General features: G+C 34.6%; 1 protein-coding gene across 1 annotated transcript in view; it reads right to left on the bottom strand.

The window, feature by feature from the left end:
* The window catches only part of l1camb (L1 cell adhesion molecule, paralog b), a 46,732-nt gene extending 37,094 nt beyond the window's left edge, over positions 1 to 9,638 (bottom strand). Inside the window, exon 1 of the mRNA XM_056449451.1 lies at positions 9,556 to 9,638. The gene's annotated coding sequence lies outside the window, so the exon portion shown is untranslated. The remainder of the gene's footprint in view (positions 1 to 9,555) is intronic.
* Positions 9,639 to 14,654: the final 5,016 nt, after the last annotated feature.

Here is a 14,654-nt window from a genome sequence, read left to right as displayed (position 1 = left end):
CAACAACAACAACAACAACGTGAGTATATCATATGCTGTTCTGTGTAGTACACTATCATCTTTAATGCTTGTACGGATGTTTTGAGAGAGCTATGCTTAGTTCCTTTATTCATCAGGGGTCGCCACAGTGGAATGAACTGCCAACTTATCCTGCATATGTTTTACACAGCTGCAACATAGTTCTGGGAAACATCCACACACACTCATTCACACACACACACACACTCATACACTACGGCCAGTTTAGTTCATCAATTCCCCTATATTGTATGTGTTCGGACTGTAGGGGAAACCGGAGCACCCGGAGGAAACCCATGCCAACACGAGGAGAACATGCAAACTCCACACAGAGAAATTATTATTGTTTTTAGGGTTTGTTCACCTTTATTATAGGATAGGGCAGTGGAGAGAGGGAACAGAGAGAGAAAAGGGGGAAGGCCAGTAATCAAACTCTGAACACCTCTGCTCTTTACATCACCACACTAACCACTGGGCTATTGGCGCCCACAGTCGTCAGCTTTTTAAGTAGTTTGAGTGTTTTAATTACCCATGCTGGCCTCCTTCACCATAGTAAGCTACCGCAACATAGCACATCTGAGATCAATGACATGAGCACATAATAACCAGTGATGACCTATTACTGAACCGATGATGAATAGTTCACCTCTGCATCACAACGCATGTAACAATCAATTCATTTTGACGGTATGGTATACCTCTTCGTTTTATACTTGTGATCTACACTTTCTCCCAGGAGACCCACGAGTCCTGTAACTCATTCAGGACAAACACTAGGCTTCCCTTACTGTAAAACACTTCCCTTACAGCATTACACTTTCCTTACAGTAATACACTTTTCTAACCGTAATACACTTTCCTACCGGAATACATTTCCTTTACCGTAATACACTTTCCTTACCGTAATAAATTTTTCTAACCGTAAAACACGTTTCTTATCATAACACACTTTCCTTAGCGAAAAACTTTCCTAAACATGATACACTTTCTTTACCATAATACACTTCATTTACCCTATTACCCTTTGGTTACCGTAATACACTTCCCCTACCGTAATACAATCTCTTTTTACCGTAATACACATACCTTAACATATTACCCCTTGCCTTACTGAAATACAGTTTCCTTACTGTAAGACACATACCTTACCGTATGACCCTTTTCTAGCCGGAATACACTTTCCTTACCGTAATACACTTACCTTAGTGTATTACCATTCACTTACCCTTTGATTACTGTAATACTTTCCTTACCGTAATATACTTACCTTACCGTATTACCCTTCACTTACCCTTCGCTTACCCCCCTACACTATTCTAATCATAATACACTTACCTTACCATATTACTCTTCACTTACCCTTGGCTTACTGTAATTTACTTTCCTTACCGTAATACACTTAACTTACCGCATTACCCTTCACTCACCCTCCGCTTACCATAATACGTTTCCTTACCATTTTACACTTTGCTTACCGTAATACACTTTCCTTACCATATTACCCTTCACTTACCGTAAAACACTTTCCTTACCGTATTACTTTTCACTTACCGTAAAACATTTTCTTTACCCATAATACCCTTCGCTTACTGTAAAACACTTTCCTTACCATATTACCCTTCGCTTACTGTAAAACACTTTCCTTTCCTTACCGTATTACCCTTCGCTTACCGTAAAACACTTTCCTTACCATAAAACCCTTTGCTTACCGTAAAACACTTTCCTTACCATATTACCCTTCGCTTACTGTAAAACACTTTCCTTACCATAATACCCTTCGCTTACTGTAAAACACTTTCCTTACAGTATTTCCCTTTGCTTACTGTAAAACACTTTCCTTACCATATTACCCTTCGCTTACTGTAAAACACTTTCCTTACCATAATACCCTTCGCTTACCGTAAAACACTTTCCTTACCATATTACCCTTCACTTACTGCAAAACACTTTCCTTTCCTTACCCTATTACCCTTCGCTTACTGTAAAACACTTTCCTTACCGTAATACCCTTCGCTTACCGTAAAACACTTTCCTTACCATATTACCCTTCGCTTACTGTAAAACACTTTCCTTACCGTATTACCCTTCGCTTAACGTAAAACACTTTCCTTACCATAATACCCTTCACTTACCGTAAAACACTTTTCTTTCCTTACCCTATTACCCTTCGCTTACTGTAAAACACTTTCCTTACCGTAATACCCTTTGCTTACTGTAAAACACTTTCCTTACCATATTACCCTTTCGCTTACTGTAAAACACTTTCCTTACCGTATTACCCTTCGCTTACTGTAAAACACTTTCCTTACCATATTACCCTTCGCTTACCGTAAAACACTTTCCTTACCGTATTACCCTTTGCTTACTGTAAAACACTTTCCTTACGTATTACCCTTCGCTTACCGTAAAACACTTTCCTTACCGTATTACCCTTTGCTTACTGTAAAACACTTTCCTTACCGTATTACCCTTCGCTTAACGTAAAACACTTTCCTTACCATCTTACCCTTTGCTTACTGTAAAACACTTTCCTTACCGTATCACCCTTCGCTTACCGTAAAACACTTTCCTTACCGTATTACCCTTTGCTTACTGTAAAACACTTTCCTTTCCTTACCGTATTACCCTTCGCTTACCGTAAAACACTTTCCTTACCATCTTACCCTTTGCTTACTGTAAAACACTTTCCTTACCATATTACCCTTCGCTTACCGTAAAACACTTTCCTTACCGTATTACCCTTTGCTTACTGTAAAAAACTTTCCTTACCGTATAACCCTTTGCTTACTGTAAAACACTTTCCTTACTGTATTACCCTTCGCTTAACGTAAAACACTTTCCTTACCATATTACCCTTCGCTTACTGTAAAACACTTTCCTTACCGTATTACCCTTCGCTTACCGTAAAACACTTTCCTTACTGTATTACCCTTCGCTTACCGTAAAACACTTTCCTTACTGTATTACCCTTCGCTTACCGTAAAACACTTTCCTTACTGTATTACCCTTCGCTTAACGTAAAACACTTTCCTTACCATATTACCCTTCGCTTACTGTAAAACACTTTCCTTACCGTATTACCCTTCGCTTACCGTAAAACACTTTCCTTACTGTATTACCCTTCGTTTACCGTAAAACACTTTCCTTACCGTATTACCCTTCGCTTAACGTAAAACACTTTCCTTACTGTATTACCCTTCGCTTAACGTAAAACACTTTCCTTACCGTAATACATTTAAAACACAGATTGCCGTAACAACTCATCAATGGTGGGGAAGTGTTGTCTCTCTAATGACGAGATGGCTTATTAACTCATAAAAATATTATGCATGCATGACTAATTAATGATGTCAGAGCTACTTCAATAGCGTTCTCAAGAGTTCCAAAGGCATTTCCTGGAAGCAAAGGCATTTCCTAAAATGATTCATTCATAAGAGCCCCATTCAGGATGCTGAGTTAAGTGAATCTGTTTCTCTCACTGTACCCCCCCCCCCCCCCCCCCTCTCTCTCTCTCTCTTACACACACACACACACACACACACACACACACGCACACACACACACACACACACACACACACACACACACACACACAGAGATAATGAAGGAAATGACCAGCAGCTGCAGATGAACAGCAGTGACTGAAGTGTGGTGTATGAACTCTAGGCTGCTCTTTCGTTTTGATCTACACTTTTAATTGATATAATATTTTATTTATCTCACTGAGTCAGTTGTATTTCTTGCTCCAGCTCTGAAAACACGTCTAGAAATGAACAGTTCTGAGAAATGACACATGAACTGCTGGGAAACAGAATGAAGTTAATAAACTCAGTGGAAAAACCAGCCGAGGAGTGAAACAAAGCCTCCATTCTGACACACAACCCCAAAGAATGGGAATATGGAAAGAGAAATGTCACAAGCAGACGCCGCACTGATGAAATATGTCAGGAAATGCTGTGAACTATGGAGAACTTTCATTGCGAAACTGTGGAAATATCAGCGTCTTCCTCCGCACTCTCTGGAGAACACTAGTCTGTAATGTGAGAGTCTAGGGTCCCTCACTAGTTTACAACTGCAGTCAGCACTGCACCGAATTCAACACAAACACTCCGAACAGCACACACACTGTAAAAACACCAGTAATACACACCCAATCTGCAAGTAGATGATCACAGCTAATTATTGCTGTTGTTTACTGTAAAACTCAGATGTGATTGTTGAAGCTGTTGGAGAGTCATTCCCATCATCACTTTAATCTGAGGTTTTAAAGACTGTTGGCTTAAGGTTGGGGTGATCATTTTGCATTGGGATTGATTTTTTTTATTCTATAATAATAATAATTATTGTTATTATTGGAGACATGGTGGCTCAGTGGTTAGCACTGTGGCCTCACAGCAAGAAGGTCTCTGGTTCGAGTCAGTTGGACCCAGTTAAACATTGTTGACGTGGGTTTCCTCCGTGTGCTCCGGTTTCCCCCACAGTCCAAACACATGCACTAGGGGAATTGCTGGGCAGCTGGAAGGGCATCCGCTGCATAAAACATATGCTGGATAAGTTGGCGGTTCATTCCGCTGTGGCAATCCCTCATAAATAAAGGGACAAAGCTGGAGGAAACTGAATGAATGAATTATTATTCTAATTATTATTTTAACTGTGTTGTGCTCTAGTTACCAAATTCAGGGGATTATATACAGTGCTCAGCATAAATGAGTAGTACATTTTGAAAATGAACATTTTTATCCATTCCTCAGTGAATATAGGTCATATTTTGATGCATTTGAACAATATATTTATAAATTAACTTAAATTAAATATATAAATTTAATAAAATAAATTATTCAATTAATATTTTAGTCACCAAACATCTTTAGAAATAGAAAGATAATACATTTAAAGTCATGCAAAATATTGCAAAAACAATTACAAAGTACAAAATTTCAACAAAATGTTATATATTTTTTGTTTCTTTTGATTTTTGCTCTTTTTTAAACTTCTATTTAATATTTTCCCCTGACATATAAATTCTGACTACTAATTTTTGAACAGTTATTGTAAGTTATTTTGTAGCTCGAGATTTGCCTTCAGTACTGAATAATCGAATGTATATGCAAATCATGTGTATATACAAATATAATATTGTAAGGCATCCTATAGAAATGACTCATTTAAAAAAGACATTTGTGAGGGGTATACTCATATATGCTGAGCACAGTATATATATATATTGAATACATAAGTTGTTAAGCAATACTTCTAAGGATTTTACTACAAAGACGATTGATATACCAGCAGTAAATCATCAGCAAACTCTAAATGTGTGAAACTATAAATAATTCTGTTATGATGCATCGACCAATAAATCAGAGGGAAACATTAATCTCCCTTCTGTGAAATATATTCTCTTTCCAATATTTGCCAAATGATGTTTAACACAGCAAGGAATTTTTCACAATATTTCCTCTTATTTATTTTCCTCTGGAGAAAGTTTTTAATAGTTTTAAAGCCATTTTAAGGTTAATATTATTAGCCCCCTTCAGCAATATTAGTGTTGGATTGTCTCCAGAACAAACCACTGTTATACAATGACTTTTACTTTATACAATCCCTGTAACACTAGATATTTCTTCCATGACTTGTCAGACATTTTCAGCATACAGGAGACAAACTTTGCTGTCAAGTTTCAGATGAGGGATGATTATATCTCCTCTGCGGCAATACTCAACTCAACCTTTAAGATTCATTCATTCATTTTCCTTCAGCTTAGTCCCTTTATTCATCAGGGGTCACCACAGCGGAATGAACCGCCAACTATTCCAGCATGTGTTTCACGCTGAGGATGACCTTCCAGCCACAACCCAGTACTGGGAAACACCCATACACACTCATTCACACACACACTCACACACTACGGCCATTTTAGTTAATCAATTCCCCTATATAGCGCATGTGTTTGGACTGTGGGGGAAGAACATGCAAACTCCACACAGAAGCGCCAACTGACCCAGCTCGAACCAAATGCACAATTGAATATATTTTACTGTATGTTTATTACATAAATGCCCCCTTGGTGAGGAGAATAAGCTTATTATATAAACATAACAAAAACCATACTGACGCCACACTTTTGACTGCTGGTGTATATCCCTAATGGCCTGAGGAAATAAACAGCTGTGTGTGTGTGTGACAGGCTGAATAGCTAACACTGTAAGGTTAATAACTGATGACATAAACATGACCGTGCACAATAACGCGCTATTATCTTCAAATGAGAAGATCGTGTCGGAAATTTGCCCTGAGCGGTTAAAATAAACGATGTTTTATTAAGCAGCATCGGGAGGAGCACGATCAGACAATCAGCCAATTCGGGGGAAATCGTTTGCATAATTATCCTTACGCACACGCGCTCGCACGCGGTATCCAGCAGTTTACAGTTCACTTTCCTCCTCAACTCCTGCTAAACTCCTCAAATTTAATCTGATTTTAGAGTCAGGACATCTCTCTGTGCTCGACACACACACATAAACACACACACACACACGCACACACACACACACACACACACACACACTGCTGTTTCTGTGTCGGATTACAGCCTATATGAGGGCGAAGTGAAACTAAACACAGCAGGTAATCTTATATTTCTCCAATGAGTGTCGTTAGATGATCGATATTCGCTGATTTACGGAGCGTCTCTGAAGTTACTGTAAATGAATTAGCGCTCTTCTAGCGTTTGGGAATGACTGTTCCTCTTCTCAACTAGTAGGATTTGGTAATTCAGGTTTCTTCGGGTTCATGACAAAGTAACACAGGTTAATACAAGTAGCTCTATTACATGTAAAACCAGATTATAATGAACAAAAATACTAAATTATGAGGAAAATAAAAGCAAGTAAATAAATGGATACGATAAAACATTAAAATAAATAATCATAACAGGACTGTAGCCAGTCTGGTGAAAGGGCTGGTGCTTTTCTCTCTCAAAAAAACAAAAAATGGACCTTTTTGCAGTTATTCACCTCATTTTCTATTTAATTATGAGGTTTAAAAACTGAATTTTGGTGACATTTAAGCACCATTTTAGCTGGCTTAGCTTGTCGGATGGTCATCATAACCACACTTTCTGATGTGCCGAAAATATTAAATATATTAGAATAAAGAATTAGGACAAATATTAATAATGAATGTATTTTAGTTATGGAACTATACGTCATATATCATTAGAAAAAAGTTTTAAATTACAGACTCTAGCCTATCGTAATTTATTAGTCAATTAACAAACTGGCACAGCTCATTCAACTTTCCTCAGTCAGAATTTGGCCATTTGAATAATAAAAATTTTAAACATAATATAATAATAATAATAATAAAATAATAATAATAATAATAATAATAATAATAATAATAATAATAATAATAATAATAATTCAGAGCTTCACCATTTTTGTTGCCTCTCTTGTAAAAAAGTACATTTGAGATTTCATAATATCCAAAACATTATTCAAATTAATTATGGGCTTCACAGCTTTTGGTGCTTCACACCTTTTTATTGGTCATTTTTTCCTTCAAGAATAAGGTCCAAGATTTATAATAAAAGATCCTTATCAAATGTTTTCTCTATTTAAAAGCAATACAGTAGTGAAAGATGACTTTGCTTATGTCAGATGTTTTCTTGCACAGCCTTTCTTACTTGGCCAATCTGATTTAAAAAAGTCACACCAGGACTCCGCTTGGTCTTAAAGCCTTTTTCGATGGGTTATTTCTATAAATTATTGTGTTACATGAGAAGACATCATCACATAAGACCGAAAGTCTTCCCGAACTGGGTGCACACAGGAATTCCTGCTTTGTTCTTATTATATACTGTGTAAAGTAAATGTTCATATGAAGCTGTTTTACACATTATATTGGGGTTGCAAACAATTCATATGGGCTGAATTTAAACAAATGTAATTTAGTAATGTTCAACTTAATTTATGTATTTAAATTCAGCCTATGTAACTTGTTTATATAATAAATATAGGCTATACATGCTAAATACTATATATATATATATATATATATATATATATATATATATATATATATATATATATATATATATATATATATATATATATATATATATATATATATATATATATATATATATACAGTATACACACACACACACACACACATGCATAACTTTTTTTGCATAGATATTTTGGTTTTATTTATAATTTGTATTATATATATATATATATATATATATATATAAATATAAATTTAGATTTTTTTAAAAAATATGCATGTATGTGTGTCTTTATATACTTAATAAATATACACAATACACACACTTAAATTATGTCAGAACAAACTTTCATTTTGGAAGCAATCTCTAATCTTTGTCCAATAATAATAATAATAATAATAATAATAATAATAATAATAATAATAATATATATAGATCACTTGTCATCACACAGATAATAACAGCTAATAAACAATAATAATGAGCTCTTTTTACATTGAATAGATGAACAGGAGACAACAGCAAATCACCTAAACATGCATTTCCATTTATATACCAGTGTTAAAATTAATAATAATTTTAAAAATGCCAAAGAGGGAAATATACAGACTGATGAAATGAGCAGGAATGATTTCCACAGGCCGTCGAGGAGATAGATGACTTTTTGTCTTTAGCAGAACAGATATTATTATTATTATTATTATTATTATTATTATTAATATTATTATTATTCATTATTATCCTCAGCATGTGTAATGTTATTTTAAAACAGATATAAACAGATATTAATATATACTGCCATATTAACTGTGCCATATTTAGTCTATTCTGTTACATGCTTGTGCTTCAGAACTTCATCATATTAAGCTGTAGACGGTGAGATTAAAGACACACTGAACACAGTTAATCATGAAGGATCAAACGGAGAAACGCTTCACAAGTAGTTTAGTATAGCTTTAGCCTGCATCATAACAAGCAGAGCACATAAAGAAACAATGGCTGAGCCCGTATACCTTACACACACACACACACACACACACACACGCACACACAGAGGCGGAGGCGGCTGGAGCAGCACTGACAGACAGAATAACACCTCAGTTATGGGATGCTCCTCCACACTAATGAGAGAAGTATGAATTACACCAGATTACAGAACATTACTGAGCAAATCAGCTGGAGAGCTTTCATTATTAACACTTAAATGCAATGGAAAGCTGCCATGCTCACATATGGGCCTCCTGGAAATGATTGAGCAGAAACAATGTCACTTTACCCCTTAATTATTGGACATACAGGAATAACCCACTGCTATTAAATACATCCTTTTATTTCCTCCAGCAGAGAACAGATCCGCCTACCAGCTCCTTCACAACTGTGAATACACACAAGGCCAAGGTGTGTTCAAGCTGCCTTCGACACCTAGTGACACACACACACCCACATGCATCCACTATGCATGCACTACACATCCAGCACAAAAGAAAGACCCTGTGATATCCGACACAAATGATGTGGATTCTTACCTCTGCAGGTGAATCTGTGTGTTGGTCTGGATGGTGCGGGACACGCCTTGCTCTGTTCTTCTGTGTGTGTGTGTTCCTCTCTGTTCTCCTCGGCCAATGAAGTGAAGGCTTGAAGGATGCTGCAGTGAGGGAGAAACACACCCTTTCTGCCCCTCCCCCGCTCTCCCTCGGCTCCACCCACTCGTCTCCCATTGGCTGAGCAGTAGAGGTGACATCATCCTTCTGGACCTGCACCCCCCTCCCTTTTTTTCCCCTCTTTGAGCCACAATGGAGAAAACACACACACTCACACAGCCTCCATCAGCCCGGCTCCTTCATTATGCTTACAGCCCTGTCATTATTACCACAATCCTCCAATCACATCAATGCCAGTGTGTTTACTTTAGGAACAATGGGGGAAATGCACCGTCATACGTGAGACCACAAAAGCAGTCATGGGTGTGTAAATGGGAAAAGCCTAGAATACACAGCATGAGGCAAAATGATACCTAATTTTTGATCAGTTGCATGCATTGCTAATATTATATTATATTATATTATATTATATTATATTATATTATATTATATTATATTATATTATTATATTATATTATATTATATTATATTATATTATATTATTATATTATATTATATTATATTTTATTTTATTTTATTTTATTATATTATATTATATTATATTATATTATATTATATTATATTATATTTTATTTTATTTTATTTTATTTTATTTTATTATATTATATTATATTATATTATATTTTATTTTATTTTATTTTATTTTATTTTATTTTATTTTATTTTATTTTATTATATTATATTATATTATATTATTTTATTATATTATATTATATTATATTATATTATATTATATTATATTTTATTTTATTTTATTTTATTTTATTTTATTATATTATATTTTATTTTATTTTATTTTATTTTATTTTATTTTATTTTATTTTATTTTATTTTATTTTATTTTATTTTATTATTTTATATTATATTATATTATATTATATTATATTATATTATATTGTTGTTATATCATATTATATTATATTATTTTATTTTATTTTATTTTATTTATTTTATTTTATTTTATTTTATTTTATTATATTATATTATATTATTACATGTAATTATATTATATTATATTGTTGTTATATTATATTATATTATATTATATTATATTATATTATATTATATTATTTTATTTTATTTTATTTTATTTTATTATATTATATTATATTATATTATATTATATTATATTTTATTTTATTTTATTTTATTTTATTTTATTTTATTTTATTTTATTATATTATATTATATTATATTATATTATATTATATTTTATTTTATTTTATTTTATTTTATTTTATTTTATTTTATTTTATTTTATTTTATTATATTTTATTTTATTTTATTTTATTTTATTTTATTTTATTATTTTATATTATATTATATTATATTATATTATATTATATTATATTGTTGTTATATCATATTATATTATATTATTTTATTTTATTTTATTTTATTTTATTTTATTATATTATATTATATTATTACATGTAATTATATTATATTATATTGTTGTTATATTATATTATATTATATTATATTATATTATATTATATTATATTATATTATATTATATTATATTATATTATATTATATTATATCATATTATATTATATTATATTATATTAGCAGTAGGTAGTGCTGTCGCCTCATAGCAAGAAGGTCGCTGGTTCGAGTCTCAGCTGGGTCAGTTGGCATTCCAGTGTGGAGTTTGCATGTTCTCCCTGAGTTTGCGTGGGTTTCCTCCGGGTGCTCCGGTTTCTCCCACAGTCACAGTCCAAAGACATGCGTTTTAGGTCAGTTGGGAAGGCTAAATTGTCCATAGTGTATGAGTGTGAGTGAGTGTGTATATGTTTTTTTCCCAGAGATGGGTTGCGGCTGGAAGGGCATCCGCTGCGTAAAACATGTGCTGGATAAGTTGGTGGTTCATTCCGCTGTGGTGACCCTGGATTAATAAAGGGACTAAGAAAATGAATGAATGTTTATTATATTATATTATATTATATTATATTATATTATATTATATTATATTATATTATATTATATTATATTATATTATATTATATTATATTATATTATATTATATTATATTATATTATATTATATTAAAAAAATTTAACCCTTAGATTCCAGATATTGAAATATTGTCCTGTCATAACAAAACCAGACATCAATGTAAAGCGTGTCTATCCTGCTTTCTGATGATCTTAATTTAAATGACTGGCTTTGTGATCAGATTTAGTAATTCAGACAAAGCATGGGTGTCATTCATGCTCATCATCATTGGAGAAATGCAGAGAATGCTGAAAGAGAAGATGCTTATTTACCCATTAGAGAGTGTCAGATTGTACAGCTCTGAGGACTCTATAGGGTTTGATCTGGTTGTGATCTATATTGAGGGTGTGCTGTGTGGTGTTGTGTTCAGCAGAGCGTGAAGAGCAGATGGTGCGGGTGCGGGTGTGTGCGGGACCGTCCCGTCACAGATCACACTGACCCTCCACACAGCAGCACTCACACACCAGCGCACATAGACACACACACACACATCTCAAACATTACATTTCAGCACTGCTCTCTGTAATACACAATATACTCAAACTGTACAGTTGAAGTCAGAATTATTAACCCCCCCCCCCCCCATATATGTTTTCCCATCAATAGTGAGAGTTTTACCAAAATATGGATCTTTCTCAGTCTGACTTTACTTGTTCAGAGACTAGTGTTGTATACATGGTTAATTCCTTATTAATTGTTGAGATAGTGACAGTATTAACAACAAAAGCGAGACTGTGTTGGGTGCAGAGCTTATGAAGGAGAAATTGTGAAAGATTAACTGCAGGAAATAACGCTTTGCTGTGTGTTTGTGTGCGGTGAACTGCTGATAGTTTTAGTTCAGTGCAGTGTTTATGGGACTGTGCCTATATAGCGGAGTAATCTGCAACACAGCCATTCGAGAAGGGTGACAGAGGGATTCTTATCGATTTTTATTGAGGAACAAAGTTTCTGAAGTGTGCTGGGGTTTAGACAAAACCCTTTAGCATTCTCTAAACCATCAGTGCAAATCTCAAAAGGCTTTGCTGGAACTTCAGAACTGTATTGCATGTCTGCAAAATGTAGTTCATCCCCCAAAACATTTCATTCATGCTTCAAAACCCAGTTATCGTGTCAGTAATTTGGCCAAGACCACCAAAACATAAAGTGTATTTGTCATTGTGTGAGCCACACTGCTCAAAATGATTAGTTGTTTCAAGAGTTCACACTTAGCTGAAAGTGTGTTTGGCATGCTGTCCCAGGAGAGAGCCCTGAGCTCAGAAGATCCTCGAGCCTGGGGCTCCCTCCCGTTGCAGAGCGAGAGGGGAGTTTGAGCTCAGGTAGATCTGGAGAACTCCCCTGCTGTAGTAGCTAATGAACAGCTCTTGAGAGATAACTACTTACTCTGAGCACGTCTATGGTGCTGATTTGGATTAGTCAATTAACTTAAGTTGCATGTTTTTGGACGGTGGGAGGAAACCGGGGGGACCCGGGGGAAGCCATGTGGGGACAGGAAGAACGTGTAAACTCCACACAGAAACGTCAATTGGCTTGGTAAGGACTAGAAGCTGTGACGTTCTTGCTGTGAGGCAACAGTGCTAACCACTGGGTCACCGTGCCACCCATTTAGGAAAGGAGGAGGAGTAGGGGTGGAGGGGGGAATTCTTCAAAACGAAGATTACTGTTATGTGGATCTCAGGGTATTTATAGTGACTAAGGAATCGTCTGATTGGTGAATCATGGATTGGCTAATGCATGACCAGCTGTGTTCAATCATAAGCACGTGATCCTCTTGAAATTATAAATAAAGTTCACATATTCACCATGACAGTCAACCATGGAAACTGATAAATAGATTCAACTAGAGGTCATTTACCAGTTTAGCAGACACTACAAACAATGTCAATATCAGATATTTATGGTGTAAACATGCGTGTATACAAATGGTTGATGATTGAATCAACAGTTTTGAGTGTGATGGCTTATATGATGAAAGAAGTCATCAAGCCAAATGCGATTAGTTTTAGTCCAAACTACAGAAATTACACTCTCACGTGAACAGGAAGTTAATTGTTCAGAGATCTGAATTTATTGCTTTGAAAAATTAAATTGTCCAATTCCAAAAAGCAATTGAGGAAAACTGTAAAAGGTCCTGTCAAAAACAAAACAACAGATGATACAGCAGCGCCCCCTGGCGGTGAGTCTGAGGACATAATGGGGACTTGGGGTGCAGTGATCAAAATATGTGAAGAAAAGGGAATCATATATGTTCATGTTATTTAATTTGAATAAACTGAATATTAGTGAAGTTCACTGAAAACAAAAAACGAGAAAGGAAGGCCAGATCTGCAGTAAACACAGGATAACTGGTTGCTTGATTATAGGCTGATATGCCTGCACACAACCCAGGAACATTATAAACAAGTAGGACCTTTAAATTAATCAAAGATTATGAAAATAAAACACAAATGGACAGTTTTAATGGCGTTTCTATTAGTGTTGACTAGTCGAGAAGTCATTTTTCAACACAGTAAAACAGGTTTTTTTGTTTGTTACACACTCAGAAAAAAATGGTACAATGTTGTACCAAAGAAGGTTCAAACCCTGGTCACTGTGGCAGCACCTTTCGATGGAACAGAATTGTACCTTAAGACAAAGAAACACATTTGTACCATTGCAGTTTGTACCTTTAAGGACATGATTTGTACCATGGGAAACCAAAATGTACCTTTGGTTTTTAATAGCTGCAGATACAACATTGTGCCTTCATCAAAAGGTACATATCTGATCCATGAAGGCACCACTTCAGTAACAAGACACTGCACCTTAACAGTGTCAAATGTGTTCCTTCAAGAACTATTTAAAGGCATTTTGCTTTATCCAAGATGTGTCAATTTATGTTCAGTAAACCATCAAAAAAATGTAAACAAGATTTTAAAAAAAGTTTCAAGAGTCCGCCCTTAGCTAATGATTGATTATAAAGCTTGTTT

Source organism: Danio aesculapii, chromosome 23, assembly GCF_903798145.1.
Source record: "Danio aesculapii chromosome 23, fDanAes4.1, whole genome shotgun sequence".
Taxonomy (NCBI): domain Eukaryota; kingdom Metazoa; phylum Chordata; class Actinopteri; order Cypriniformes; family Danionidae; genus Danio; species Danio aesculapii.
The sequence above is the reverse complement of the archived record's forward strand: the minus strand, read 5'-3'. Positions and strand labels throughout refer to the sequence as shown.